Genomic DNA, 7021 nt, shown 5'->3' with positions numbered 1-7021 from the left:
AGATTTTATGAACTTGAATAAATCTTTGATTCAAAATCTCAGCATAATCTTTGTCAAACTATCTCCTTCATTTGCTAGTTTACATTTTTAATGTCACCAGTGGTTTATTTAGATACATACATCACAGACAGATTTTCAATGACTATTTCTATTTTTACAGATGAGAAAATGCACCAGAAGACAATTTAATTTGTTCAGGCACATATCAGCTAAATGCAGACATGTAAAAGTGACAGTAGCAGCAAAAATATAATTAGACTATAGCTTGTTATTACATGAAGCAGAATAGAGGTCCATCTTACAGCGATGAAGATCAGAGGTAACTAATTAATCAAAACACAGTCAGAAGGCAGAACAGAATCCAGAAATTAAAGCATACATAATAATGCATCTGATTTTGAAGTAAAATATACTCCTTACAATACAAAAATCATGCTTTTAATTGGCATAGGTCTTCTATACCAAGCAGATGGCGAAGACATTATTTCTCTGTGTTTACCCTGGGTAAATACAGTCATGAAATAGGCTACGATAGGAGAATTCTGATAGTCAAACAGAGGAAGAACTGGTTTGTGACCCAAAGATTAAGAGAACAACACAGCTATAGGCATTCTATTATCTCTAACTCTGAACCTGAACCAAAGGAAATCCAGACCCAGACAGACAACCAGCAACAGCACACACGACAACTTTAAAATATTTTATTTTAAGTCCCCATAGTCTTTCACAGTCCAGAACACTTCAAAAGCCCAGTGCTCCATATGAGTTTCAAGACAGTTTCTTAACTGTAAGCCCTATAAAATCAAAATGCAAGTTACACACTTCCAACACATAATCAGGCAGATTACACATTCCAATTTCAAAATGGAAGAATTAGGAACAGCAAGGAAAGACTGGTCTGATTCATGATCAAAAATCAGCAGGACAAATATCAAGTCAAGCAGCTCCATGCCTGGCATCCTGGACCCATGGTGAAACCATCTGGGTTCTAAAAACTTAGATAACTCCACTTCTCCAGCTGTGCTGCCCCAGCTGTTCCTGAGCCAGCAACCCTCTTTGGTGGGTGTCCTATAGTACTGGAATCTACAAAATCTGGGGTCTCTACTGAAACCCACAGTTCGTCTTCATAGCACCACACAATGGCCTTACAGGGTCTCCTTGCAGGGACCTCAATCAACCCTGCTTTCACAACCAACCATGTGGACTTCATGACTCCCTCCTTCTAGCATCTTGCCAGTACTAGGCAAAAGACACTGTTAAGACTTGTTATCCTAGGAAGATACATCTTTGAGGAAAAGAAAACTGCTTCAGCATTCTTCCTTCATGCCTCTTCCTTTCAAAAGAATAAACTCTCTTCCTATTGTCCCAATGCAGGGCAGCTGGCCCATCCCCTGTGATAGCAATCTCTTGAACAATCAATTGTATCTGAAGTGATTGGAGTCTCTAACCTGGGACTAGAGACTTACCATTTACTATCATTTCTTTCTGTCCAAAACTTTACACATTTCATATCCTTCTGCTTGATACCATTCTCTCCCTAAGGCACCAGTCCACTACTTCAATATTCTACTTGGCTATAATTCTCAGGACATAGAAAGCACAAAGCCCAATTATGACATGAGATGCTCCTAGCCCCATTTGCAGCAAGGTTCTTTCTTTCCCCTGTGAAACATCATAACAGAAGCCTTCACAGTACACAATTACCTCTACTTGTAAGTTTTTCAAACTCTCACCAGAATAACTCATCAAGCTCCGCTTATAGCACTGAAGATTTCTCTAGGTCAAAGTTCCAAATGCTTCCATATTCCTCCTACAGGCCAATTCCCCCACCCCTCAAAAAAGGGGTGGAGAGATGGCTCAGCGGTAAAGTGCTTGCCTGTGAAGCCTAAGGACCAAAGTTAGCCAGAAACACAAGGTGGTGCATGCATCTGGAGTTTGTTTGCAGTGGCTGGAGGCCCTGGCACACCCATTATCTCTATCTATCTGCCTCTTTCTCTCTCTGTCTGTCACTCTCAAATAAATAAAATAAAATAAATAAATAACCTAAAGATTATAAGTTCAGTTTCACTGCAGCTAACACTCCACTCCTGGTATACATATTCTGCAGTAGTTACTGCCTCACTGCTGGACAAAACACTAAACCAGAAGCAGCTCATTGTGCAAAGAATTTATTTAAGCTTACAGATTTTTAGGAGAAGACTCATCATGGTAGGAAAAGGAAGCTAGAGTGGGCAGGCAGGGTGTTATATTTTGTCATATCAATTGAAAGGAAGTGGTCCATCCACTGGCCTTGGAGCTGGGCTGTATGACTCCAAAGCCCACCCCCAGCAACAAAACTCCTCCAGCAAGCTTCCACCTTGCCACACCCCACGATTTCTCCAAATTTACACAAGCTGAGGACCCAAGCACCCAAAACACATCAGGTTACTAGTGAAATGTCATTCAAATTACCCCCTTCCACCAGGGAAATGCAACATATTTAAGATATTTAGGAAGAAGCTACTCCAATTTTAGAGGAAAAGTTAAAGCATAAAATTTACAAATAAGAAGTAAACAATGATTCAAGCAGATAACTTAAATTGCAGATTCAGAAATTAAATGATGAGGAGGAAACTAAACCCAAATCCACTAAAAAGAAGGAAATGATAAAATATGAGCTGGGGGTGGAGAGATGTCTTAGCAGTTAAGGTGCTTGCCAGCAAAGCCAAAAGACCCAGGTTTGATTTCCCAGTACCTAATTAAGCTAGATGCACAATGTGGTGTATGTGGCTGGAGTTTATTTGCAGTGCCTAGAGGCCCTGACATGCCCATTATCTCTCTATCTGCCTCTCTCTTTTTAAAATATAAGCCAGGCATGCTGAGGAACATCTTTCATCCCAACACTCATGAGGCAGAGGTAGGAGGATCACCATGAGTTCAAGGCAACCTTGAGACTACATAGTGAATTCCAGATCAGCCTGGACTAGGGTGAGGCCCTACCTTGAAAAAACAAAGCAAACAAACAAAGGAACAAAAACTAGTAATAATGATGATAAAATAGTAGGAAATATCATATTAAAATACCAAAATAGTGCTGAAGGGATGGCTCAGCAGTTAAGACGCTTGTCTACAAACCTAAGAACCCATTTTTGAATCTTCAGGTCCTATGTAAGCCTGATGCAGTGACACAAGTGTGCAGTGTCACACATGCACACAAAGGAGCACACGCATCTGGAGTTGGTTTGCAGTGGCTGAAGGCCCTGGCATACCCATTCTCATTCTCTCTACTTCTCTCTCTTAATAAATAAAAAATCAAAAGTAATCACTAAGATTTATGAACCTCATGCAAGAGTCTTTTAAAGAGCGAAAAGATACAAATCACCAATGTCAATAATTAAGTGGAGATTATCACTAAAGGTCCTACAGATATGGAACTAATAATAAGCAAATACTTCAAGCCAACAAGTCAATTTATACTTTTATTATAATTTATATATAAGTACAACATATTAGAAAAATGAATTATCCTTCAAAAACCATAAATTACCTATGACATAAGGTTTTAAATTAAGGTCTAGTATGTGCTTGGAAGATCTTGATTGGCCCTCTTACCCCATAGATAAGATCCTCTGTACAAACAACCTTCTTCATTAAGATCACCAGGCACAGATCCCTGAGCTACAGGTCCCAAATTTTCTGTCATATTCACATAAGCTAGTTGCACCCTCCATTAAAGAAAATAAGTTACACGGATACATGTTAAAAGCAGTATGACATACTTTACTTAGTATCCTTGCAATAAAGATAGAGACTACTATAATTGAGTCCTAAAGCAAAGCAAGTGTAAGGAAAGTGTAGGAGAAAAGTAAGAAAGAACACCGGAATTGATCTCTACAGACAGAGAGATACAGCGAGGGGCAGCAGCCTGCCCACAGGATGAAGGCTGAAGCCCTGAGTCAGGCTGCGGTTCAAACTTAAAAGGAGGATCCTAAGGCAAACAGACTGAATCGGCTGCAGATCCAAGGGAAGCAGATAATGCATCAAAGTTATTTGCTCAGGATAAGCTCTTTAGTAGAGTTCACTAGGGAGGACTGGATGTCTCCAATTTTTATGGCCTTCTCATCTTAAAGCTAGTAATTAACTCTTTATTTCCCTCTAGTTTTTAAGGAAGGCTATTAACCCTTCAGTAAAAGATTGAAATTAACTTTAAAAGTGGAGTGGGAAATTAAAAAATTATAGTCAGATATGATGGTGGGGATGACGAGGTGGAAAATGACTAAAAGGAAACCAGCAGTAAGGGAAACTCGGGCTAAAGTAATTGTATTAATCACTTCCATGTCTCTATGACCAAAATACCTGACAGGCTCAACTTGAAGGGAAAAATTTGTTTTGGTTTATTATTTTAGAGAACTGATGGTTTTAGAGCTCAATGGTCATTTGGCCCTGGGCACTTGGTAGAACACCTCAGAGATAGGAATGTGTAAAGGAAGTTTTGCATTCCAGAGTGGACAGGAAACAGGGAAAAAAGGGGGGGGCTATAATAACATAGAGAGCCCAGGAACACACAAAAAGGACCCACCTCCTCAATGAGGCCCCTCCCTATCTTTTACCATCTCCCCCAAATGCTATGATATTTTGAATTCCTCGAGGGATTCAACGTTCATCCATCCATCCGTCCATCGTGTCAGGATCTAATCATCTCTGGAAATGTAACACAGACAAAGAAGGCATGAATCACTAACGTGGGCATTTCTCAGGCCAGTCAAGTTGACAATAAGAACCACAACACCACATCAAAGGATTCTTCCCAAAGTCACATCAAAGTGATGAGGCAAGAACCTGATTAGATGTCAAGGCTAATTGGATAGCAGAGATTGGATGGTTCTTGCTAAAATAATATAACAGTTTTTTGCTTCAACTTGACAAAGAAGTACACACATGAGCTTGGGAGAAGACTTAGAATTTCACTGAAGTTTGGTCAGGGAAAGAATCTTTGTCAGCACGCATGGAACCCAGGTGTATCTCAATCTGTTCATACTACACATCCTGTGCCTTTTCACTCTGTCCCTGAGTCCCGTCTTTCTCTGACATGTAATGTCTTCTCATTGAACAAGACATCAAAATATAGCCCTCCCCTCAAAACAAGTACACATGCTACTTCTTAGCACTTCACAGTTATAAAAGAATGAGATTGTTAAACTAAAAAAAAAAAAAACTTTAAATAATGTAAATAAATTTCCCAAAATGTTAATGAAAAGAAACCTTATCAATTAATTGCTCAGGAAATTAAATAGACCAATCTACTGTGTAATTTAAGTAATATTGTTCATTCTTATAATTGCAGCCTTTGGGAAAGTCAAAAAATCCTCTGCATATTGAACATTCCAATAAGTGGGAATGAAAATTTTACTCTAGTAAATAAGCAAGAGGATCTTATTCAGTTTAACTTTCAGTCAAATTTTCTAAGAAATGTCATCTAAATTTAATACTGAACAAGATGGTTTGATTTGATTTCACTGCTGGTTGCTTGTAACTGGTTGAGATCTCATGATGTACAGAAACAAAGTTTGAAGAGTAGACTGAAAAGAAAATGATTAGCATTAACAACAAGCTGAATTGTTTTATATTAAAATATAATTCATAAGTTTTGGTATTTAATAAGATAAAAACAATTTGAAAACCCCCTGAAACACTAATAAATTTTATGTACTAGCTAAAAGTAAAATTAACATGATCTAACTTTATTACAAAATTTCTGTGGAATTCCAACTGACGAGTGATGTCATGAACCATACATTTCAGTTCAAATGATGACACCTACACTTCTTTTTAAACCTTCAATTCTAACTCAGTACACCTACATTTTTTATTGACTCCCAGCTCTTCCCCATAGCCAGCTATACATCAGACAGAGGTTTAGACACCACAAAGTAGGTGGCAATGCCTTAACCGTATGTGTGTTGTAAGGCCCAAGGGCCTCTTCCATCCTTGTCAAGGGGAGTAATAACCTTTTCTCCTTTCATACAACACTGGACAGCGGTTTTGTATATCAATATAAGAAGAGGTAAAAAAAAATTTTTTTTAAATCTAAGCATCAAAAATCAATCAACCCAGTAAAAATTGTGACAGGGAACTAAACAGAATTTTCCAAGGAAGAAATACAAATGATATCTAAAAAAATGCTCAACATCTTTAACCATCAGGTACATTAAAATTAAAACTACTTTGAAATTCTATCTCACTGCAATCAGAATGGCTACCATCAAAACAAGTAACAACAAATGCACATGACTGTGGGAAATGAGGAACCTTTACTTCTGGTGGAAGTAAAAACTTGTTCAGTCATTTTGAAAATCATTATAGAGATTTCTCAAAAACATCAAAATTGATCTGCCATATGACCCAGCTCTACTATTCCTGAACATATACCTAAAGAATCTACACCTTAGAGACACTTGCTCAGCCAGCCATGTTAGTTGCTGCCCTATTCATAATAGCTTAGGAATGGAATCAACCCAGACACCCACCAACTGATAAATGAATAATACTATACATGCATACAATGGAGTCCTATTCTGCTGTAACAAAAAACTGAACTAATAAAATTTGTGGGAAGATGGATAGATCTGGAAAGAATCGTACTAATAATAGGCTCAGAAAGGCAAATAGCAGTGTTCTCCCCCATATGTGGATCCTTAGAATAGCTAGATGTATTTGTAAACTGTAGTAAGCATCACTGGTATCAGGCTTGAAGGTAGAATGAGGCTTAGGGAAATGAGAAGTGGGAGAGATTAAGGTCAGAGATAAGAGATAGGCAAGTGGAGGGGCAGAATAGAGAGAGTATGAAAGTCTCAGGGGAGACAGAGTAAAGAGAGGAGAACAAGCAAAACCAAAGATGGTATGAACTAATATCATAGAAACCTAATCATTATGAGCTAGCTAAAAGATATAACTTTCTTAACATGGTTTGAGACATGGTTTGGATAGATGTATGCTGCTGGGATGAAGAGCCTTACCCTGAAGTCATTGGATGTTGTAGGTA

The 7021-nt window shown here is 38.2% G+C and overlaps 1 non-coding gene across 1 annotated transcript; it reads right to left on the bottom strand.

Annotated features, from left to right (window-relative positions):
* Positions 1 to 5882: 5882 nt before the first annotated feature.
* On the bottom strand, positions 5883 to 6009 carry LOC123459182. Its single transcript, XR_006636084.1, has one exon. It is a non-coding gene; the product is annotated as a U6atac minor spliceosomal RNA (small nuclear RNA).
* Positions 6010 to 7021: the final 1012 nt, after the last annotated feature.

Source organism: Jaculus jaculus, chromosome 2 (genome assembly GCF_020740685.1).
Source record: "Jaculus jaculus isolate mJacJac1 chromosome 2, mJacJac1.mat.Y.cur, whole genome shotgun sequence".
In the NCBI taxonomy this organism is placed as follows: domain Eukaryota; kingdom Metazoa; phylum Chordata; class Mammalia; order Rodentia; family Dipodidae; genus Jaculus; species Jaculus jaculus.
This window is presented reverse-complemented; position numbering and strand designations above follow the sequence as displayed.